A 25376-nucleotide genomic window follows, 5' to 3' on the forward strand; every position below is an offset into this window, starting at 1 on the left:
TGTGTCTGGACCAAAGAAATGGAGGGTCCTATCCTTCCAAACCTGCTTTGAGAGAACTCCCCAGTATCTGAGAAACAGCTCAGGTATTCCATCCTTCCACAGCAAGTCAGTATGTAGTCAGGGCAGGCTGTTCCCGACCTTTAAGCCCAAGAAAGCAAAACTGAGAGGTTGGGAAACACAGGAGTTTAACAGTCCTGTGGAAGATACACAATGTTTTCTTTGTTGGCCTCCTCCCAGGTTTTTTGGTTTTGTTTTGTTTTGTTTTGTTTTGTTTTGTTTTGTTGAGCCAGAGTATCATTGTAGCCCAGGCTGGCCTAAACTTGTACACGGGATCCTGTGGGACCACACTTACAGATGGTTGTGAGCCACCATGCGGGTATTAGGAGTTGAACTCAGGACCTCTGGAAGCTCAACCAGTGCTCTTAACCACGGAGCCATCTCTCCAGCCCACTGGAAGCATTCTTACTAGACACTGAATCCACCAATGTCCTCATTTTGCACCTCTTAGCCTCCAGAATTATGACCAATCAACTACGTCATCTCTAAGAATACTCCTGCGCTCCCGCTTCTGGTTGTCTGACCTTGGTCTCCTTGTGCAACGCAGGCACACTGGGAACTTGTGATTCTCCTGCCTCAGTCTCCCAAGTACTAAAAGCACAGGCCTGAACCACTGTTCTTAGCCTATAGTCCTTTCTTACAGCATCCTGAAGAAGCAGGGACAGGCAGGATGCTGGTCCTGCTAGGAACCTGAACCTGGTCAGTTCTTGGTTTTCCTTCTTAAAAGTCAGTGTGGGAGTTCTTAGGCAAATTTAACAAAGTGCCATTTTGGGAGATCAAACGCTGCCAACTAATGTTAGATTTTCTCCCCTGCCCACCTCATCCCTCTCTGACTGTGAGGCAGAGGTTGGCCTTTAAAAGATATGTTTGCCTGCCAGGAATTTTCTTGCTGATAAATATTAGCAAATTCAAGCCAGATGCTGCTTCCTATGACCAGCGTCTCCTGAGAAACTTTCAGTTTGCCGAAGTGAGAGCTGCAAGGATCTGGGCAGGTTCCTCCCCTCCGTCCCCTGGTGATGCTCCCGGGCAAGGACAGTCAGCCCACAATGCTGGCTTTACAGTGCAGTCACCACACCCACAAAGCTGCTCCTGGGTACAGGACCACAGCGGACGTCTGTTAGCACTTCACCGCCACAGAGTTCTCAGCTGCATCTCATTTTCACCATTAGTGAGGGGAGGATGATGGGCACCTTCTTAACCTGGTATCTGACCAAATGCAGCGTTGCCCTGCTCTGTGTGACTCATGTCACTTTTTTGATTAGGCCTGAGTCCTTCAGGGTCTGGCAAACTCCTGGGATCACTTTCCAAGGCTGGCTGACATTTCTTACACATGAAGAGCAGGTGTCTCAAGGAGCATCACTGAGGGAAGGGCAGCTCTCCCCGAATCCATTGCTCTTTGGAAGCATCTCCTGAGCTCAGTCTGACTTTGCATATGTAAATCACCCCAACATCCCTATAGATGATTGGTTCCAGGAACCCCCGAGGATACCAAGAGCTACATACGCTGCTTGCTCAAGTCTCTCACGGGAAGTGGAGTCATTGCATATAAATACACACATACTTTTATGTCCCTTAAGCCATCTTTAGATGACATGTGCCCACTAAACACAGGTGCTGTGTAATTAATGATTATAATCTCTCATGGAATAATAGCAAGGGAAAAAAAAACCTGTATATGTTTCTTAGAGACACGTGTTTTTTTGTGGGTATTTTCGAGTCACAGTTGACCGAATCTATTCATGCAGAACTCTAATGCAGAGGACCAATAGTTGGAGGGCAGTTTTACGAATGAATACAACATTCACTCACACTAACACTGAGGCCACTCTGTTGTTTGCTAGGGATGTCATAACAATGTCCCAGACTAGGTAGCTCCTCACGGTTCTGGAGGCTGCAAGTTCAAGATCCAAGGACCCGCAGCTTAGGTTTCTCCCATGGCCTCTCTCCTTGGCTTGCTGGTGGCTGCTTTCCGAGTGACCCTCATCCTGCCTTCTCTCCATATGCCATCCATCTTTTAGGTCTCTTGGATACCCACATCGCCTCCTCTTCTAAGAACACCCATCAGGTTGGTTAGCCCCACACGGACGGCCTCATGGTGATGTAATCACTTCTCTAAAGGCTTTGATTCCACACACATTCTCAGGTACTGGATTTCAGCCCATAACAGATGCCTTGTTTCATTTGGCTCACAGCATGAGGCGCTTGGAGCAGGAAAGAAAGCACCCATTTTACCTCACTGCACGGAGCACAAAGCTCCCTGCGGAGGGTTCCATGGGACAAGGGGTAGGAATCAGACAAAGCTGCCCATCTTGACAGAGCCCTTTCATTCCCATCTTTTAAAGAGGAGGCAGCAGCCGAAATCAAACGGCCAGCTCTTGTGTGTCTGGAAGCTGTTTAATTTAACACGCTGCTTTGCAGTCTGCACCAGTCTCAGGTGTAGGAGCCGCAGAGCTCAGCATTGCCTGGGGCACCATCTAACATTGAGCATCTGCCTTTGGCAACTCACACTTTGTTGGCAGAGGAGCTGTCTGTCAGCAGCCCCCAGAGCCCAGAGACGCACATATATCTTAATTACATTGGAGAACACTCTGAGGGGTACAGAGACCGGGTCATGAATCCAAGATAATACATCTTTGAGGAAAACCTCTGTGTAATCTGTCTTACTGACCTTAGATACCTTTTCTTTGAGGAAAAAAAATACACGCGCACACACAACAGAATAATGATACATATTTCTTTAATAAGAAAGTTATCCTCTGGTCCTCATCATCCCCTGCCCGCCTTTCATGGTACTATTGTTTGACAGCCAAAAGCCAGGGAGTTGTATTAAAACTCTGTGCTTTCTTTTTAATTGCTGTCTGGGGTGTGATTTCAGTAAAAGGGGCATGGTGCCTGTCCTGGATGTTCATGTGATGTCATTAACATTACTTCCAGGGTCTAAGCCTATCTAGCAGCAGGGGAAAGTGATACTTAATTGGATTTTTGCAATCTTTGAGTCGACAATTGCTCTTTTCTTTAGAAGCTGTATATTGAGTTCAGAGTTGAACCAGCACTGCCTCCACCTATTAACTTCACAGACAGTTAAGCAGAGGCATATAAAACCACATGACTAACTGTGCCCATAGCAACTGAAAGCCAGATAAGGTAATCTCAAAATCCTTTATTTCAGCAAATTGTGTGTGCTAAATAACCTTTCAGTGATCAATAGTTGTGCAAAATACGCCTTTGTCCAGAATCCTGTCAATGCTGTGTTCCAAAGCTCAGATTGATTGATTAAGAAGGTAACTTTGGAAGGCTTTCATAGAACTATCAAAAGGAACTTGAGAGGAGGGCCCCCAGGGAGGCAAAGGAGAGAGGATAAACAACATCCCTGACCGTTGATGGTACCTGTGAGCCATGGAGACCTCTGCCCTGGTAACCATGAGAACCACGCAAAGGCTTTGAACTAATCTGGATGCCTGGCGCTACTCCAGACTAAATCGTACTCTCACAAATTGGACAATTGTATTTGTTAACTCTCCCTTGATGGTTCTCCCAGGAAAGACCGGATTTGTAACTTCGTGCTATGGAGAGATGGCAATGGCTTTGTCAGTGAATTGGAGCATCTGCTAGGACCCTGGGTCTTTGAGACCACGAACACTAGAGATTTCTCTAAGGTGAGTTCTAAAGCACACTTGCAGCCCAGCTGAGAAGTTCTTAGAGCTTCGAACTCACGGCTTTGAGGTAGGGCTCATGTTGGTTGCCTTTATCCTTGACTTGAGAGACACCTGCTTAATTTTTATTACATTTATTTTTAAAATTTATGATGAATGAATAGTAAATTTAATTTGTGTCACTGACAGGGTTTCATGGACATGGATTCCTGTGTGTTAACAGTCTTCTTGGAGGAGATTGTAGGTGACCTCTCCATGGACGTTTTCCTCATTGACTCTTGTAGCTGTGAATTGAGACATGAACTACAATATTCAGGAATTTGTCAGTATTATAAGGGATTCTCTAATTATAACTTGGACACAGAAGACCCTGTGTTCTGCCTCTGTCTGGGATCCTGTGGTCATGCTGGAGTGGTCCAGGATGCATGACAAGTCAAGAGAGCAAGGAGTACAATACAGCCACCAGAGATCTGGAAAAGGACAGAGTTGGGAGAGGAATGGAACGGGGTTTGAGGAATAGAATTACAAATGTTAAGGGCATTGTTGGAATTGCCCTGTTAAAGACAACAAGAGGTTATCTCTTCGTAATACTATAACTTGCATAGATCATCTCTGGGAGGTGTCAGCACCGTTCTTCATACATGGATTGCATTTTCCAGTAAGACAGAGGAGTGGGGACACAGGGCGACTTGATAAAGAGACACAAAGGGGAACGGGAAAGTGCTTTGTGTATGCATCTCTTTTATGGAATGGCACTGGGTGTAGGAAGAACTATTTGGGTTCCAAGTTATTAAGTCACTCCCTGCCATGAATTTATATTCAAACAAGATCACTTCAAAAAAGCACAATAGGGTATTCACAAATCACCACGAATGATCAGAAAGAAGATGCTGGTAAGTCGTGTCCCATTGTGGTCTGTCTGCATTAAAACCAGAGTAGGGGCTGGAACAGTTAAATTCAAAGCATTTCCTGGCCTGTCCAGAGAACCTGAGTTCAGAGCCCAGCACTCACTTGGAGTAGTTCACATGAAAGCAGACTGGACCCAGGATAACTTCAGAGCTGTGAAGAAGTAGCGGGTCTTGTGCGTCTTCTTCCAGTTTTCCTTTGTTCCCCTACTTCAATTCCTGTCTATGTACATACCTCCTTAGGTACCTAAAGGGTTAAACAAACCGGGAAACTAAAATCAAAACAAGACGTGACTTAAAAAGCAATGCTTTCCTGGTGTACACTAAGGGCCTGCAGCTGGGAGCTGCGCACACTTCTTCCTCGGATGAGTTCCTGAGATGGACAGGCACACAGGAGTGGGTGGCCTTGAGGAGTTTCGCTGAATGATCGACTCCTTGCTTGTCAGCCAGATTTCTTTATTTATTTCCAATGAATTAGTTCCTTGGAAGCAGAGTCGGAGGGCTAGGCAATTTTCTCTTCAGAGACTGGCAGGAAAGGCAAGCAGGAATGCATTAATCATAAACGAGTCAATTAATTACGGCTCTCCTCCCTCTCATGGGGTCAGGGCTGGCAACGGTGGGTCCAAGTTATTTAGGGAATTAGAAACCGAAGATGTCCTTTATAGAGTCAATTATGCGGAAATAAATTACTCTCTCAGATGACAATATGCTGTGGCCCCGAAACGTGTGGGGAGGGGTGTCTTTTTGTCTCAGGTTAGTCGGCAAGCTACTTTCCATGATAATTGAAACCCTGAAGCCATTTGTGGGAAAGCTAAGGTTTATTTCACTCCGCGTCTTTGACTGTAACAATATTGGATGCTAAGAATATGTGTATGTGGGGGGGGTTGTTTTGCAGAGAGTTAATGTGTCCATGTTTGCATAGGGTTCACAGAGGTGTGTCAGAACTCACAGCAGCCCTTGGGGAAGCCTGGTTGGCAGGCAGGTTATCCCTGGAGAGACAGCACCCTGGGAGAGTATCAGAAACTCAGCAAGGAGAGTGCAGGGGCCATAGTACTCTGTTGTAAATGTTTGTGGAGTGCGGGGGCTATAGTACTCTGTTGTAAATGTTTGTGGAGTGCGGGGGCTATAGTACTCTGTTGTAAATGTTTGTGGCAAGAGGTGGCCTTTGGCAGGCAAGGTAACAGGCAGTGATGTGACCTAGAGGCCATCCCTGCTTAAGGAGGGCCAGGGACAGAGGTCTCCCTGTTGTCCTCAAACAAGACTCCTTTCTTCTCTCATCCTCAGTTCCCAGCATCCTTTGCCTGGCACAAGGCCTTAACCACACCTCACATGGAAAAGGGAATAGGTCCAGATGTCCTCTGCTTCGCATTCACACCAGCAAAGGACCAGAATTCTCCAACATCGTCCCCTAAGGGAGTGGACAGAGGGCTCCAGGAAGGCTTCTCAGTAAGGGTGAGCGCTTAGAAAAGCTCCAGAACCCTGGCCTCTGACACGGGGAATGGTCTAACAAGTAATGAACTGTTACAATGTATTGGTGTAAAACAGCCACAGACAAAATGGTGTTTCCACATGTACACAAATATATTCGCTTGTGCCACTAGAAACTGCCTTTCCGAATCTCAAATATATTCGCTTGTGCCACTAGAAACTGCCTTTCCGAATTTCAAAACTGGTCATCCATTGAGGACATCATGCAGTTGAACTCAGGTCTACTCGATCTTGGGTCTCCTGGCATTTGGGGCAGATAACTCCTAGTTTGAGGGTGGACATGTGGTGTCTTGTAAAAGCTTAGGATACATAGTAACATCTCTGGCCTCTACACACCAGGTACTAGTATCATCTAAAGTTATCACATCCAAAATGGTCTCAAATCATCAGCAAATGATGTACAAAAATCCTACAGTGTAAAAAGCAATTGTTTATTTTTTCTGATTGTTTCTACAGGGTTATATATATTTCCCCCCTCCCCTTCCCTCCTCCCCTTTCTCCTTCCACCATTCCCCTGACCCCCATGCTCGCAATTTACTCAGGAGATCTTTTCTTTCTCTCCTTGCTAAGTGAATCCATGTATGTCTCTCTTGGGGTTCTGTTTGTTGTCTAGGTTCTCTGGGCTTGTGGACTATAGGCTGGTTATCCTTTGCTTTGTGTTTAATATCTGCTATGAGTGAGCACATATTATATTTGTCTTCCTGGGTCTGGGTTACCTTAATATATATTTTTTCTAGTTCCATTCATTTCCTTGCAATTCTTAAGATATCATTATTTTTTACCGCTGAGTAGTACTCTGTTGTATAAACGTAACACATCTTCCTTATTAATTCTTCAGTTGAGGGGCATCTAGGTTGTTTACATGTTCTGGCTATTACAAATAATGCTGCTATGAACATAGTTGAGCACATGTCCTTTTGGTATGATTGAGCATCCTTTGGGTATATACTCAAAAGTAGTGTTGCTGGGTCTTGAGGTAGATTGTTTCCTGAGAAAACTTGTTTTCTGAGAAACTGCCATACTTATTTTCATAAAGATTTTCAAAACAGCTATACAAGTTTGCACTCTCACCAGCAATGGAGGAGCATTCCCCTTGCCCCACATCCTCTCCAGCATAAGTTGTCATCAGTATTTTTGATCTTGGCCATTTTGACAGGTGTAAGATGGAATCTCAGAGTTGTTTTGAGTTGCGTTTCTCTGATGACTAAGGGAGATGAGTGTTTCCTTAAGTGTCTTTCAGCTGTTTTAGATTCCTCTGTTGAGAGTTCTCTATTTCAGACTGTATCCCATTTTTTTTATGGATTATTTGTTCTTCGGATGACCAATTTCTTGAGTTCTTTGTATATTTTGGAGATCAGACCTCTGTCTGATGTAAAGTTAATGAAGATCTTTTCCCATTTTGTAGGCTTTCATTTTGTCTTGTTGACATGTCCTTTGCTTTACAGAAGTTTTTCAGTTCCAGGAGGTCCTGTTTATTGTTTCTCTCAGTGTTTGTGCTACTAGGGTCATATTTAGGAAGTGTTCTTCTGTTCCAGTGTGTTCAAGGGCACTTTCCCCTTTTTCTTCTATGATGTTCAGTGTGGTTGGTTTTATGTTGAAGTCTTTGATCCATTCAGACTTGAGTTTTGTGCATGGTGATAGATATGGATCTATTTTCATTCTTCTACATGTTGATATCCAGTTATGCCAACACCATTTGTTGAAGATGCTTTCTTTTTTCCATTTTATAAATTTAGTTTCTTTGTCAAAAATCAAGTGTTCATAGATGTGTTGATTGATTTCCTGGTCTTTGATTGGATTCCCTTGTTCCTCCTGTCTGTTTTTACACCAATACTAGGCTGTTTTCAGTACTGTAGCTCTGTAGTAGAACTCGAAGTCAGGGTTGGTGATGCCTCCAGAAGTCCCTTTATTGTACAGAATTGTTTTGGCTATCCTGGGTTTTTTGTTTTTACATGTGTAGTTGAGTATTATTCTTTTGAGTTCTTTAAAGAATTTTGTTGGGATTTTGATGTATATTGCATTGAATCTGTAGATTACTTTTGGTAAGATTGCCATTTTACTATGTTAATCTACATAATCATTTTCTGATGTCTTCTTCAATTTCTTTCTTCAAGATTTAAAGTTCTTGTCATACAGGTCTTCCACTTGTTTTGTTTGAGTTATCCCAAGATATTTTATGTTATTTAAGACTAGTGTAAAGGGTGATGTTTCTCTGATTTCTTTCTCAGCCCATTTATTATCTGTGTAAAGGAGGGCTACTGATGTTTTTTGAGTTAATCTTGTATCCTGCAACATTACTGTATCCTGCTACATTACTGAAGGTGTTTATCTTCAGTTGTAGGATCTCCCTGATAGAATTTTTGGGGTCATTTAGGTATACTATCATATCACCAGCAAATAGTGTATTTTAGACTTTTTTCCCCCAAATTTGTATCCCCTTGATCTCCTTTTGTTGTCTTATTGCTCTAGCTAGAACTTCAAGAACTATATTGAATAGATATGGAGAGAGTGAACAACTTTGTTTTGTTCCTGATTTCAGTAGGACCACTTTGAGTTACTCTCCATTTAGTTTGATGTTGGCTGTTGGCTTGCTGTATATTGCCTTTATTATGTTTAGGTATGTTCCTTGTATCTCTGCTCTCTCCAAGTTCATTGTCATGAAGGGGTGTTGAATTTTATTGAAGGCTTTTTCAGCATCTAATGAGATGATCATATGGTTTTTTTCCCTTTCAGTTTATTTATATGTTGGATTGCATTGATGAATTTTTGTATGCTATACCATCCCTACATCTTTGGGATGAAGCCTGCTTGGTAATGGTGGATGATTTTTCTGATGTGTTCTTGGATACAATTTGCCAGTATTTTATTGAGTATTTTTTTCATCAATGTTCGTGAGTGAGACTGGTCTGTAATTCTTTTTCTTAGTTGTGTCTTTGTTATGGTTTGGGTATCAGGGTAACTGTCACCTTGTAAAAAGAACTTGTCAATATTTTTTCTGTTTCTACTGTGTGGAACAATTTGAGGAGTATTGGTATTAGTTCTTATTTCAAGTTCTTGTAGAAATTTGTGCTGAAACCAACTGTTCCTGGCTTTTTTTGGTTGGGAGACTTTTGATGACTGTTTCTATTTCCTTAGCAGTTAAAGGTCTATTTAATCTGCTTATCTGATCTTGATTTAATTTTGGCATGTGGTACTTATCCAGAAAATTTTTTCATTTCTTTTAATTTTGTGGAGTATATGTTTTTAAAGTATGACTTGATGATTCTCTGGATTTCTTCTGTGCCTCTTGTTATGTCCCCCTTTTCATTTCTGATTTTATTAATTTGTATATACTCTCTCTGCCCTTTGGTTAGTTTGGATAAAAGTTTGTCTATTTTGTTGACTTTCTCAAAGAACCAACTTTTGTATCGTTGATTCTTTATATTGTTATCTTTGTTCCTATTTTTGTTGATCTCAGCTCTCAATTTGATTATTTCCTGTAGTCCTTCCTCCTGGGTGTTTTCTTCTTTTTGTTCTAGAGTTTTCAGGTGTTCTGTTAATTCCATAGTGCGGCCAAGTGCCACAGCTGGAGAGCATACAGAAAGGCGATGTAAACCTGTTAGATTAAAGGCATGAAGGGAACTTGAGGATATGGAGGAGAAATGAGAAATATCAAGCCAGAGGCAAACTCTGTAGTGTACGTGTTAGTGTATGCCTGATCGTGGCTGAGTGAGGCTCTGGATCACTGAGATGATTGACACCAGAATCACCAGGGAAAATGAGGAGAAATACATTTTCAGGCCTCACTGACTAAGGGGATGAGAAATGCATGATTCACGCGGAGATGCTGCTTTGGAAGACTGCTCTGAGGTCAGTTTGTGGGCATAACAACGGTTCAGTTCAGAAAGCCGGGAGGTAATGCAGGCATGCTGCGGTTTCCCAGTGGCTCTGTGTTCTCGCCTCTGTGTTCCCCAGATGCTCATAGAGGCCAGTGTGGCGATGGCAACAGTCTGAGCAGAAAGCTGGACCGGTTGTGAAACAAGGCTGCTCCTCATAAATTTCATTTTTAAATGTTTTAGAAATGGGCTACATTATATCGCCAAGTCATAATGAGCCACTGTTCTTGTTCCAAATTAGCATTTAAAGATATTAAAAGAAAGGAGACACACTGCTGACTCATCTCACAATGGCTTATGGAATGCCTCTGACCATAAGCAAAGCCATGACAAAATCAAAGATGAAGGAGAATGTCTCCACTCAGCTAAGAGGGCTAGACAGATGGAGAAACAGCTCTCCAGCTGTGGCACTTGGCCGCACTATGGAATTAACAGAACACCTGAAAACTCTAGAACAAAAAGAAGAAAATACCCAGGAGGAAGGACTACAGGAAATAATCAAATTGAGAGCTGAGATCAACAAAAATAGGAACAAAGATAACAATATAAAGAATCAACGATACAAAAGTTGGTTCTTTGAGAAAGTCAACAAAATAGACAAACTTTTATCCAAACTAACCAAAGGGCAGAGAGAGAAACAGCTCCTGGTACATGGGGCAGGACCCCACCAAAGTTGGGAAGGGGGCAAGGCACCATGCCGTGGAGTCCGTAGGAGTTGGGAGTGTGAGGTTTGGGGTGCCACATCTGGACTGTCTCTGCTCACCACTCAGCTAGCCTCTGTGTTCATGTGTTGTGCAGGTGATCAGCACATTCAGACAAAAATACTGGACCCTCCGATATTTTCTGAATCTTTTATTATGAAAAATTTCAGCATATAGTAACTTAAAAATGACTGTATTGTGACTGTCCTTATCCACTCTCTGAGAAGCCGACAACTGATTACCAACAGGTCCCCACGTTTGCTTTGTCTTCCCATGCTGTGTTTTGTAGGTTTTGAATGTCATTTTCAACCTCCGCAACACCTTCCCCTAAATGCTTCCATGTATTTCTCCTGAGAACAAGGCTAATGTAACACTATTATCTTTAATAAGCAAACTGTAATTTTGTAATATTCCACTGTTGTTTCAAAATGGATTTGTAAAGGAGCCTGGAGCTACCGTAGTCACTGTTTATCCCCGCCCCCCAACTCCTCCATTTCTCTCTCCCTACTGCCTCCAGTTTTTTTTTTTTTAAATTGGATCCCAGGCTAACTTCAGGCACTGCATCTGGTTGTTATTTCTCATTAATTTTTCAGATGCTCCTCTCCACTCTTTGAAGAATCTAACTTGATTACCCTATAGATTTTGGATCTGGCTATTTCCTCCTGGAACATTTAGCTTGTTCCCTCAGCCCCTTTTATTTCCCGAAAATGAGAAGTTAAGCCTGGAGGCTTGACTGATAGATTCAGATTAAGACTTTTGATAAGAATATTAAATAGATGCATTTTAATTGTATCCCTTTAGCTCTTCTAAGGTCTTTTTAAAAATGTTCTGAAGGGAAATAGGAATATACTCAATGCCTGAAGCCAAAGAGATAGTTTGGGTATTAGTTTTATTTTAATGCAGAAAGCTGCAACCTTTAGACCAGCATCTCCGACTGCATTTGGGTCGTCACCTCGGTGTCCAGATGTGTGTTTATTCCCACTGTAGTTTCAGAAATCATAGCTGGATTTAAAGTAGGCCATGGAGAAAAGAGCAAGTTTTTAAATAGAGGGAGAGTAAATTAGGTGGCCCGTTCCCCCTTGAAGTCTTAAGACAGAAAGAGGGAACAACAACACAAATTTGAAAAAGAATAATGTCAAAAAGTTTACAGGAGCCAGCATGAGGGAACTTGATAGCTATACAAGCCATCCCTTCACTGTGGGTTTTAATCAACCTGAGAGATAAAGTTGTCAGAGGGAGATGGAAAGTGTAGCTTTTTTTTTGAAAACATTTTATTTATTTATTCATTTGTGTGTATGGGTGTGTTTGTGTGTCTGTGTATGCATGTGTCTGTGTGTGCCTGAGCACACAAACAAAGAGATTGCCCTGGAGTTAGAGGTAAGGCATTTGTGAGAAGTCTGGCTTGTTAAGTGTGTATAGGGATCTGAACTCCGGTGCCCATCTTTGCTCAGCAAGTGCTCTCCTCCCCTCCCAGGTATCTCTTCACTGGGATCGCCAATTAGAGAAGGGGATGAAGCTCGCACTGAACTCGGCTGACAAGTTCTGTGATGGTTAATTTTATGTGTCACTTTGACAGGGCAGAGAGGGGCTTAGGTATCTTGTCAAATAAGACATACAAGTAAAGATCAAAAAGCATTTCCTGCTCTTTGTCCTGTACGGACGAATGAAAAGCTTTTTTCCAACTTTGTACCACAAATTCATAAGCTTTCAAAATTAATAGCATAATAACATACAGAATATTTTTTGATGTGTATGAATTTGAACTCACACACAAAGTAAAAGCTTGTCTTTTTGAGATAGACTGCGAGCCTCTGTTAAGAAAATTCTGGTGACCAGCATTACATAAAGGTTCCATAACCTATCTGCACTTTTGGGGTTGGAAATTGTGGTGTTTAGTTTTAATTGCCAAATTGATGTGGTCCAGACTCACCTGGGAAAAGGTTCTTAAAAAGGGATTATTTACAATGGATTGGCCTCTGGGCATGGCTGTAGAGGGATTGTCTTAAAAGTTAATTGATGTGGGAAGATACAGCCCGTTGTGGGTGACTTCATTCCCTAGGCAGGGGCGCAGACTTTCTGAGAGTGGAGGAATTGAGCTGCACATAAGGCAGCCAGCAAGCATGTGTGAATGCATGCTTTCACTTACCTTTGTTCTTGACTGTGGCTCTGATGTGACTAGCCAGCTCCTGCCTTCCCTCCCCTGCTGCAGTGGATTGTAACCTGGGACCCTACAGTGGAATAAAGTCCTTTCTACTTGAAGATACTTCTCGTCAAGACACTTTACCACAGCAGCGGAAATGAAACAATAGTTGAAACATTAGCTAGATAGCTAAGAACTCCTGCCAAGGGCATTTAGGATAGAGTGTTTTTAGTTGTAGATGACAACAAGAGTAACCGTATTTTTTGGTTCTGGCTTTACACAGTTCTTGAGGTAGTGCTGAAAGGTTTCAAATGGTCATTTAATGAAGGCAGTTCTCCACGCTTCTTGGCTTTTGCTTATACTAGCCTTCTTATTTGAATTACAGTTTTAGGAATGTTCGTTGTAATCTGACTCTTTCTGATTAGATTTCTCCCAAATACTTGTTAAGCACCTATGAACACAGGTGAATTATTTGAGTCACAGAATGGCTGGTTCTGTTTTTAGGAATGTGTATGGTCAGCACAGCCTTCTCTTAAAAGCTGCTCATGATTTAATTTGCAATTGCCCTAAGAATTAGGATCAAGAATTGGCTAGAGATTGATTCCCTTGTCCATGGGGAATTCCTACTGTTTCTTCTGAGGGTGGGACTGGGTAAAGGAACTCTGGCTGTGCTGTCTGTGACTCACCTGATGGTTTACCAATACATAATTATTAAAGGGGACCCTTCACCTTATCCTTATCCTACTGGGTCTTTCCCATGAAAGTTTTAGAAACCAAGGAGTCAGACCGCAGCTTCTGTGTGAGCAAAAACTGTTTCTGTAGGAGCTACAATGTGTCTCTATTACGCAGCCCTTTAGTTTAATGCACCAATCTAGTGTTGAGGAGGCACCTGGCTGGAAACCTGTCTCTGAACTTCAAGTGCAGTTTAGCAGCCAAGACAGGTGTTAAAGCTAACAAGTCAAGTAGAGGTGTTTACATGGAGAGATACAGAAGATATAGTTCTGTCTGAACAAGGGAGTCTTCTTAGAGAAGACCACTCTGCAGAAACTTAGAGGCTACTATGGAGTTCAGTAGATGGCCATGGGTGAACAGGTGGTCCAGATTACAGATATAACACATACAAGAACGGACTCGAGAAAACAAAGACCAGGGTGTGCCCTCTACACTCTGAGTGTCAGCAGCCCTTTGTTTAAGCAGAATTTTCCATGTGTCATATGGCTAAGGAGGAGAGTAGAAGAACTGTTGACAACTCTGAGGAGTGGACACGCATAGAAATAAAGCTCTTCCTTTCCCCACCTCTCCCTCCAAAGAGCACTGATCCACGGCTGGCTCAAGTTTCTTTGGGGCTTCATTTTCTCCTTGTGACTAGGGGACAATAAGTAAGACTCCCTGGATTTGGTAAAGGACCCAGATCAACCTCCCTCTGAAGACTCGGGCTTAGAGCTGTGGTACTTATTTGTTTTGTTTTGATATTTGATAGACAAGTCTCCTGGTTCTAGAAGGTAAAATAAACAGGCTTTGATGTGTGCAGCTAATACTATATCCTCTGATTTGTACCAGGAAGAGTCCTGGATAAGGATAAGTAAGTAAATAACTGAAAGGCATCCTTATAGGACTAAAAGAGGTAAGTGATGCTCTAAAGACAAAGAGAGGGAAGCAAACAAAAATCAGATTCACTGTAAAAATTAGAAGAAAAAAATAGAACACATTTCTTTGGCAGTTATTATTGATATACAGACATTTTAGAAAGAGGCTTATTGAAATGTTGACATCACTGTTGTCTGAAGTTTCTGTCCTTCCCGGTTCCCACAGTTGTTAAGTCCCAAAGAAATTACACAAAGGTCTACATTAGTTATAAACTGATTGGCCTAGTAGCTCAGACTTCTTATTAACTCTTACAACTTATATTAGCCCATTATTCTTGTCTATGTTAGCCACGTGGCTCAGTACCTTATTCAGCGAGGCACACATCTTTCTTCTTCTGTGGCTGGGTCGCAACTGCAGACTACGACTTCCTTCTTCCCCAAATTCTACTGTTCTCATTGACCTGCCTCTACTTCCTGTCTGGTTGTCCCGCCTGTACTTCCTGCCTGGCTGCTGGCCAATCAGCGTTTTATTAAAATACAATGGACAGGGTACAAACCATTGTCCCACAGCACATCACTGTCAGATGAAGACTCACATTACAGGCAGAACAGAACAAGTTCACATCAGAGGGAGTCAGGTAAACAAGTCACAGCAGGGAAACACTAGGAAGACAATCCAAAGGATTCCAGTTGCTCTTTCCTCCTTGGTCTAAAGGGTGGAGAACCCCAGACCTCCCATTGTTGTTTCTTTAAAGAGTTCTGAAAAGCACCAACTGGGGGCCAACACTGAGGAGGCCCTCCTGGAATACAGACCATTGAAAATGGAGAGAGGTGAGACACACAGGGGAGCCTCCACAAAGCCTTTGTCAGGGAATGGTGCATTGGACAGAGCAATGCTTGATTGACTAAAATCTTATATTTTGGGATATAAGATGTAAAAGAAGAAAACTCCTTATTACAAAATCTGTTTGAAGATAACGATTGAAATTGGATGTGGTGGTTCATGCCTATAATCCCAACACTTAGGAGGCAGTAGATTTGAGGCCAGTGTATGCTATGGAGTGAGACCTGTCTCAAAAAGAAAAATAAAATAACACAACTATTGTACTCCAAACAAGAGTAAGAGAGCTTTGATTAGATATATCTGGTTAAAGTTTGTGAAGCACAAGAATTATTATTTCTTTCTTCTCTTATGGATACTAAATATGATCAGTCTCTACAACAGAATAAAACAGAAGTGTGCTGGTTTGAATGAGAACAGCTTTCATATGCTCATATGTTTGAATGTTTGGTCCCTACTTGGTGGAACTGTTTGGGAAGGAGTGGGAGGTGTGGCCTTGTTGGAGGAGGTGTGACAGTGGGCATGGACTTTGAGGTTTCAAAATCACAGACCACTCCCAGTTGGCTCTCTGCTGCAAGCTTGTGGATCAAGATGTAAGCTCTTAGCTACCATTTTGTCTAGCATCATGGCTGCTTGCCTGTTGCTACTATACTCCTGACATAATAATTGTGGACTCTAATCCTCTGAAGCTGTAAGCCCTGAATAAACTTTTTTTTATAAGCTGCCTTGATCCTCGTGTCTCTTCACAGAAGTGGGACAGTAACTAAGACAAGAAGTAAACCATTTTGTAAATCATCTGCTTCACACAAACGCAACACTAAGTTATAGGGTTTAGATTTAAACCCAGGCAAGTCAGACAAGAAGAGAAGCCTTCTGAAAGGGTCCTGATCCAGGCTGTTCTTAGACTTTTGGTCACCCAGAACACCAGAAATATCAGAAGCCTACTTATGGCAATGCCTCAACACTGTCCTCACCCTGGAGTCCCTTGTGGAGTGTTGAGAAAAATCCCAGAGGAGTGAGTACCATCCTTGACTAATCTAATCCAAAAGCAGGATGAGGTCGCCTCTGCGGAGATCTGAAATTCTACAAAACTCACCAGGAACAAAGCAAATGATTGCACCAACCTCACACTTATTCGGATTTGTGTGCGAAGGCAATGACAGGGCACTCATCTAAGATTTTAGAGAATGTTCTGCCTACATATTCTTTCTGAAAAATATATTTGTGCAATCCATCAGTTCCCTGAAAGCTGAACCTGATTTAAATTGCAAGTGATGACAGAAAACGTTGTCATGCTGGAGAGCAGGCTTTGGGACGAGAGTTGGGTGAGTTGCCTTGCAATGTAGAACACAATGACTTAAAAATTATAGACGAGAATATCAAGAGATGATGGGCTAAATACTACCAAGTGGATTAACGAAGACCTGGGGCTTACAAAGGGCACAAAGCAAAAGACTCAGTTTTTGCCTTCCAGAGCAGGGAATGTGGAAAGAATACATACCATGACTGGAGATTAAACCAGTTTAAACCAGACTGTGCTTACATCAGTGTAGAAAATCCAAACTCTTGTGCTGAGGGAGCGAAGACCGGAACAGAGGACCTGCTGAAACATCTGCTGTGAAAAGCACAGGGCCCCAGGGTCTTGGTGGGAGAATGTGGGGCCAAGGGAGGGTTTTCTCGTGTTATACAGAACGGATGCCAGGAGGGAAATGTTTGAGTCTGTTTTCTTCTTCTATAAATATAAGCAAGGCTGGTACAGCACAAAGGACAGGAGTTCATTTAGTTCACCGTTGCACAGCCAGAGGCTGGCTGGCTTCATCAGTTTGGCTTCTGGTGGTGAGGACCACACAGCGGGTGGTGTCACGATGTCAGGAGCATGGGTAGAAGAGATCACACGGCTAAACTGACACTAAGGATTCTGGGGTCAGGCTTCATGCTTGTTCCTTTAAAAAATACATATACTTTTAAGCAATTTACTTTTACAGGTCTTAATTGGGGTCCTGCAGGAACTGTATATGACCTTCCAAAAGTTAAGTCCGCAGTGATGTAACCACACCCTACTGTGCTTTGCTTCTCAGAGGTCCCACTGGCTCAGCACCACTGTACACATGTTCTAGCATCCGAATCTTCGAGAAACACACTCAGACCACAGGCAGACCATAGTAGCACACCCGCACATTGGCAGCAGAGAAGCAACAAAGAAGTTGATAGTCTGAACAACAATAAAAAAGAGGAAGGCTGGAAGCGATGGGACCAAGACCCAGGGGAAGGGTGGGGATCCAGGTAGTTCCACTGTTGCAGGAGGAAAGGGAGAGCACGTGGCTGTAATAATTATAGCATTGTGCCTGGGGACTCTTATTTTCTAAAACAAATTATTTTGGTAAGAATGATCGACATGAAATCTACTCTCAACAGGTTTTTAAATATATGGACCCATATTGTTAATTACAGGCACAATGCTGTGAACCTTTTGCATTACTGATATTTTATAGACCCCGCCCCCTCCTCTCCTGGTAACCCATTGTGCCCTCGACATCTGTGCATTTGGCTCTTGCGGATACCTCATGCGAGTTGAGTCAAACAGCACCTGTCTAGTGCTGGCTTCTTCGTCTTAGTATAATGTCCTCAGGTACCATCTACAATGCCACATTTACAGGGCGGTTCAATGGAGACAGCAGGGGTAGAAGCAGCTAGGACATTTGCAAGTGTGTGGTCAAATTATTGACCCAAGCAATTTAATACTAAATAACAATAAAGTTGTAAAAACGACATCATCTTGGGACCATCTAATAAGGAAGAAACAGAAACAAAGGAAAAACGGCTGTAACAGTGGGCATGAGGGGCGCATTGCGGTGCCACCATCAGAGCAAAGGAAACAGTCACGGGCTTGGAGATTGCCACTCGGGTGCAGCTCTCCGTCCAGAGTATTCAATATTTAACTATCTCAGGTCCTAGGCTTAGGGAGGACTTGATTTTTGAAGGTTTCCTTTGTGGCAAGTTCTGCCAGCTTTCCCTCTCTCCTCTTTGGCTGTCACTTCAGACATGGAGATCAATTTTCCGAGAGTGCCTTGTTAATCTTCACTCTGTCCCTCCGTGATGGGCGGCTTGCAGTGCAACCCCCAATTAGTAGGAGGACAGACTCCGCCGTCAGACCCTGTCATTATGCTTCATCCCATGGCAGCACTAACGAGGCACTGGGAAACAGAACCGTGGCGCTGGAAATGGTTCTCCTAGGTGTTGGCTGCTCAAATGCTGAATGATTTGTTCTTGTTCCTTCAAAACAAAACAAATCAAAACAAAACTGGACAAGTCACACCAACTTCACTTGCACTTTTGTGCATTCTATTGACTTGGGTGCGTCTATGAGCAGTGAGTGTCCTCAAGATTTTTCCAAACAAGGCAGCTGTTTATAAGAACGATCGAAGAAATTCTACCCAAATAAAGACAGCATGGAGGACCAACAAAGTCACTTGGGTCAAGAAGCCATCAAGTGGTGTGGACATCTCATTAGCAGCAGATCTGTCCTGTGTCACGGGAGGTCGTGGGAAGAGCTCTGGAGTTACAGAGCCTGTGCGAGGTGATCGGTGGGTTAGACCTGGGACTGACACCACCCTTCAGCTGCATCTCTGAACTCACTTTTTACAGCCAGTAGAACAGCTTTCTTCCCAGCCCCATAAAGTGTACCTAGACAGATGGTCTCTGAGGTCCTGTGAGGAAACCAAACAAACAAACGAAATATGCGAGACTGGAATTGCTTGGCAGGCTCATAACAACTTTCCTTGACTCTGTAGCCTCCTGTGAACTGTGGACTCGAGCAATGTTCTGAGTTAAACCTGCCTTAGACACGAATCTTTTACTAAGGTCTCATATTCTTCCTCATTCTCTTCCTTATAGCCTGTCCCCTTCTAACCTAGCAGCATGATCATGCATATCCACACACAGACAGGAGGAGGAGGAGGCCGAGGGTCTCCAGGATGCCACCACCTTTAGCTGACATCAATTTGAGAGATGGCAAATATGGACGACTGTACATGCTGTTAAATAGTACAGCATGACCTACGGAAAAATTCTTGTTTTCCTGTTCATTGGATCGGACCCTATGAGACATATATGAGATTCTACAAACTTCAATTGCTCTTAGGGGATGGGGAATTGGTTGGGAAGAAAAAAGGACCAAACTATGAGGAAGAAGCAGTCTTATGAAGTGCCTATTAACATGGGATTTGAAGTCCAAATGACCTAGATTGGAATCTCAAGTCTTTTGTTCTCTATATGTGCCTATGAGCAAACTAACCTCTCTTGAGCTTGATTGCTTTGTCTGTAAAAGTGGACCATAGATGCCGACGCCAGAGAACTGTTAATGGGGATTGAGTGAGATGGCTGTATGAAGTGCTTCTGCAGTATCGACTGTTGTGAGATATTTGAGCAATCTGTATGAAGATGTGTCACTGTTTTACCTTGTCTTCCTAAGACAATCACCTTCTGATTGGCTTAATAAAGGGCTGAATGGCCAATAGCTAGGCAGGAGAGGATAGGCTGGACTTGTGGGGAAAGAGAGGAACTCAGGGTTATGAACCTAGGTGCACAGGAGATGCCAGCGAGACACAGAGGAAGTCGGACATACAAAATGGAGGAAAGGTTAAAATAAAAACTATGCGGCAGAACATATGCTGATAAAAACAAGTTAATTTAAGTTATTAATAGCTGATTGGGAATCAGCTTAAGATAGAGGTCGAGCTTTTATAATTAATAAGAAGTCTCCATGTCATGATTGGGGAACTGGTGGTCCCTAAACAAAGACCAACTACAATGTATAATGTAGGCACATGATAAAAACATGATAATCAGTGGTTTTATTCACTTTCAGAATAATAGCAGGTTTTAAAGGTGAAATACATTTCTTATAATTTATTGAAGAGGTGCTGTGCTCAGGCCTCAGCCAGTCTACAGGAGAAGTTTTCTCAGCCCCAGGTCAAGTAGGCAGCCCAAAAAGAGCTGGTATCTATTAGTGTGAGTGAAAAATAAGGTTTCGTAGATAGACGGCAACCTGATTCTGATGAAGAGTGGCCACAGGGTGTTGCATAGCAACAAGGAAAGCATTCCAGGCACGAGGGGCCAGGCTCATGAGCCTCAGCAAGCAAACACACACTGGGGGAACTGAAACTTGCAGGAGTCAGGTGCATCCCTCCAGGGTGGATACAGAAAACAGCTGCTAAGAGTGGAGACTCTGATCAGCCGATCTGCTGAGAGAAAGGTCTCAAGGCCTGTCGAGCTGCCTGCAGGATGTCCAGAGGGTTCCAAGAATGATGCTCTGTGGATTGTCACCATCATTCTGGTGGGATTGGGTGATGTAGTGGCTTTTGACTCATCTCTGTGGCCAACCCTTCACCCACACTGTTAGTAACCCCAACAGAAACTCCTTGGTTCATCGAAATTGGACTTTCATAAGACTGTTGCTCTGATCTGTCATGGGCTCCCTTCTCAGATGAGTGGATATGTGTGTGTGTGTGTGTGTGTGTGTGTGTGTGTGTGTGTGTGTGCTGTGTCTTCCCAGAAAAAGTCTCTCATATAACAGAGGGTAATGAGGTTGGAGTTTATCCAATCACTAAATGTAATACAATAAATACACTCAAAACAGAGGGGTGGCTGAAGAGAAGATGTCTGTTAAAGATCCCTGCGATAGGGAAATAAATAATTTAGCAAGTAACTGCAGTCACCCAGGTGTGCTGCAGGGCAGAGAAAGTGTGCTCATGACACACACATACACACGCTCCCACAAGCGAGGGATGAGGCCGGCAGCTGCAAGTGTGAGTCTGGAAGAACGTCCATCATCCTGAACACCTGGCGTCAGATCGGAGGCACTCTGCATCAGTTTCCATCTGGTGGCCCGGGCAACAGGACCCAAGAGAGTCTTCTTAGGAAATGGAGCCATGGCTTCAGGATGCTTCACTTGATGACTGAAAAAGATACTAAAATGAGGATTGGGTTACTTACACAAGATTATATCAGCTCTAACAGTCCTCTACATTAAGAACACCTCCAGAGCAAGGACTAATAGGGAGAACGAGAATTGAGGGCAGATCGACTGGTCCAGAAGCTAACTACATGCCAGGAAATTTACAGCTTGGTGTTAAGTAAGCAACAGAGAGAACTGTCCAGCCAAATTCTGCTAAGGAAAATGATCTTAAAGGAGCAATCAAAAAATATCTGAAGTCTCTAAAAATATGCATGTGAGACATACTGGCTTTGTGGGAGCCTAGGCAGTGTGGATGTTCACCTTACTAGACCTGGGTGGAGGTGGGAGGTCCTTGGACTTCCCACAGGGCAGGGAACCCTGATTGCTCCTTGGGCTGATGAGGGAGGGGGACTTGATTGGGGGAGGGGGAGGGAAATGGGAGGCGGTGGCGGGGAGGAGGCAGAAATCTTTAATAAATAAATAAATAAATTAATTAATTAAAAAAAGCCTTCTGGCATGGCGATCTTCATAACTAGTGAGATTTGGGAGGGCTCAGGCTGATTAGTTCCAGTTCTTGTTTAGGAAAACACAGTCATTCATGTATTAAAAATAAAATGCTCCTATTTGCATTCTCAGTGGACAGAAAGCGGTGCATGCCCTCATCGTGATTCTCTGGTTCCTTGCACAGCCAGCACCAGGTCTGAGCCTTCTCTGCTCTCACCCCTCTTCCCTCCTCTTACTTTTTTTAGGGACTAAAAAAGGATTTATTTGTTTTTATTTTATATGTATGAATGTTTTGTCCACATTAGACAAGTGTGCCGTTTCCATGCCTGCAGAAGTCAGAAGAGGGCCCTGACCCCTTAGAACTGCAGCTACAGATAGTTGTGAAGCGCCATGGAGGTGCTGGGAACTGAACCCAGATCCTGTCTCAGAGCAACAAGTGTTGCTAGCCACGAGTCATTTCTCTATCTTTTTCTTTCCCTTCTTATGGATAATGAAGCAGTTGCCATAGAGGAGTGTCTTTGGGGAAAGGGTTCTGTTGAGTGAGAAGAGAGATGGAGATGGGGATACTGACCTTGAATGTTGGTCCTGCAGTCCTGGGGATGTGACTCATCAGTATCCTCAGGAAATACAGCTCTTCCGCATTTCCTCAGATGATGAAGTTCTTTGGTTGGCTCTGGATGACTTTTGGGTTTCTTGAACTGCCACACTTTGCTTTTCTTCCTGGTTTGCTCCTCTGTCTGCTGAACCTCTTCTGGCCTTACCTGTTTTTAGCTGACCATCTTTTCATGGACCTTGACTGAATTACTACCTTTCTTGAATGCAATCAATAAATCCTCATCCCCCTCCTCTGAATGCCTCCGAGGCAAGCAAGACACTGCTCTGGAATTGCCACTCAGTGATCTATGTTCAGAAATCCCTCTCTCGGCACTACTTCCCCAACTTTATGCCCCTTCTATCTAACTCTCTAGAAGAGGACCAGCACACATGGGTGGAACTGGTCGGAGTGGTCGGTGACCCATCAATTGGACCCTCTCAGTCCTCCTGTGGTCATTTCAGTTCTCCGCGGCTTCCAAGCTTCTATGTTCCTGCTGTGAAACCAGAGGGGCCAAGGGCCACTGCTGCCAGCTCCAGAGGCTCAGGGCTTTGCTATGACAGGTTTGATTTCCTTTTTGAGCCAATAGTTACACACATGATGTTTAAAATAGTTTTGTAGAATCCAGGGCTCATTTTGATTGCTTTGTTTTGAATCCTGGAGAACAATCTATAGTATTCTTTTACTGTGATGAGAAGGAGTAACTTAAATGTTAAGGAGGCAACCCTTACCCTTAGTACTTAGTATTTGAGGTATATGCTTTTTAACAAAATTTAATTTGCTCTCGAATAAAGGATTAATTCTCTCTAGGCTTCAAGTTGAGTAATTTATCAATTGAAAGAGTCTAATTATTTGATTCTTCCATGCATGTCTTTTTATTCATCTGGTTTGTTGAAGATGTGATTGATGAGCAAATGTTTCCATCACAATTATGTTTATCTGTTTCTCTTGCCTGCTTACAAGCTTTAAAAATGTTTCATTAATTTCAGTAGATAACCATACTTACTGTGGTGGTTTGAAAGAAAACGAAAGAGTGGTGCTATTTGGAGGTGTGGCCTTGCTGGAAGAAGACTGTCACTGTGGAGGCAGGCTTTTGAGGTCTCATGTATTCTCCAGCCACGCCCAGTGAGACAGACCACTTCCTGATGTCTTTGGATCAAGATGTAGAATTCTCAGCTATTTCTCTACCACCATGTCTACATGCACGCTGCTATACTCCCAGCTACCATGCTCCCTGCCATGAAGATAATGGACTAAGACCGTAGGCCACCACCACACTTCAATATTTTCCTTTATAAGAGTTGCCGTGGGCATGGTGTCTCTTCACACCAACAGAAACCCTAACTAAGACAATTACTGATATTTACTCATAACTATTCAATATGTTTTAACTTTGTAAGAAAAATATCCATTAAAAAGTCCTTTTTGAGTTGCTAATTTTGACTCAACTGAACTCGTCCATGGTGGTTTGAATGAGAAATGTCCCCTGCAAGCTCATGTATTTGAACACTTGGTCTCCAGTAGGTGGCACCGTTTGGGGGAGATTAAGGACCCTCTAGGAGGTGCAGCCTTGCTGGGGGAAGTGTGTTCCTGTTGGTGGACTTTGAGGGTTTATTGTCTTGTTCTACTTCCTGCCACGGTTCTCTGCTTCCTGTGTGCAGATATAAAGGGATCAACCAGCTTCCTGCTCTGAAGGTGAGGGGCAGGATCGTACGTCTGCAATCTCAGAAATTCAGAGGTGAAGATAGGACTAGGAGTTTGAGGCCTTTGGGTGAATGAATAAAGTTCTCAGTTTTCACTGCTGGCAGGGGTGGCTAGTGACGAACAAGCAGAAGTCACGGGTTGGCACTTGTGAAACACACTGACCTAGAGGGAAAGAGTGTCACCTCAGCACTGACTATCATCCTCTGCTGGGAGCATACAGCCACCCAGGTATCCATCTTTGAGGACAGAGCCACATACTAAGGATGAAGGCAGGGGGAGTTGATGGAGCCTTGGTCCTCGAATGACCCCAAAGCACCAGACTCTGAATTTCTTGTCCTTAAATAAAAATGATCCCTCTTTAAGCACTGTTCTTAAGGTTTCCTCATATTTTCAATCCACCTGGTTATCTAACCTGGGATATTTTAATTATACTTGTCTTTTCTCTATATCAAAATCAAATAATAGATAATTCCTATTCTGTTAGAATTATCAAGTATATGGTTGTACCTAAAGTGTTCCATGATCTCGGTTAATAACTCTGTACCACTAAAACACACAAAATGAACATCAGGGAACATTACATGCATGCAGTTCCTAAGGTAATTGTATGCCATTACACTAAGTTTTTAAATTGCTTCTGTAAAATTTTAATTTAATTAGGAAGATTCATGGTGTTGGAATGCTACCTGTGCTATCATCTGCCTCCCTGTCCCTGTCTGTCAGCGAGGGGCCAGATAGGCTATTTCTAAAATAAGTCTTTGCCTTCTAGACAGCTCTTCAGTGTTGCAGGTCTTCATGAGATTGTGCATGTTGCATGTGTTTTTGGGGTCCATGGGCTAGAAGCCCACTTGTAACCTATAAATATCTCTCCACACTGCACATAAACATATCTGGTGTTTAAGACTTGTGCATTGAGATGGTGGACTAGATAGTTTTATGTCAACTTGACGTAAGTTAAAGTCAACTGGAAGAAGAGAACCTCAATTAAGAACATGCCCCCAGAAGACCAGACTGTAGGCAGGCCGGTAGGACAGAGGAAGGCCCAAGCTACTGGTGGTGGTGCCTTCTCTGGGCTTGTGGTCTTGGGTTCTATAAGAAAGCAGGCTGGGCAAGCCAGGAGGAGCAAGCCAGTAAGCAGCACTCCTCCATGGCCTCTGATTCACCTCCTGCCTGTAGGTTCCCGCCCTGCTTGAGTTCCTGCCCTGACTTCCTTCAGTGATGAACTGTGATATGAAAGTTTGAGCCAAATAAACCCTTTCCTCCCCAAATTGTTTCATGTCATAGCATTTTATCACTGCAATGGAAACCCTAAGACAGACAGAAAGAACCAGAGGACCAGAACTGGAAAGATGGATTCATGAAGCAAAAAATCTT

The sequence above is a fragment of the Microtus pennsylvanicus genome, chromosome 21 (assembly GCF_037038515.1).
Source record: "Microtus pennsylvanicus isolate mMicPen1 chromosome 21, mMicPen1.hap1, whole genome shotgun sequence".
NCBI lineage: Eukaryota > Metazoa > Chordata > Mammalia > Rodentia > Cricetidae > Microtus > Microtus pennsylvanicus.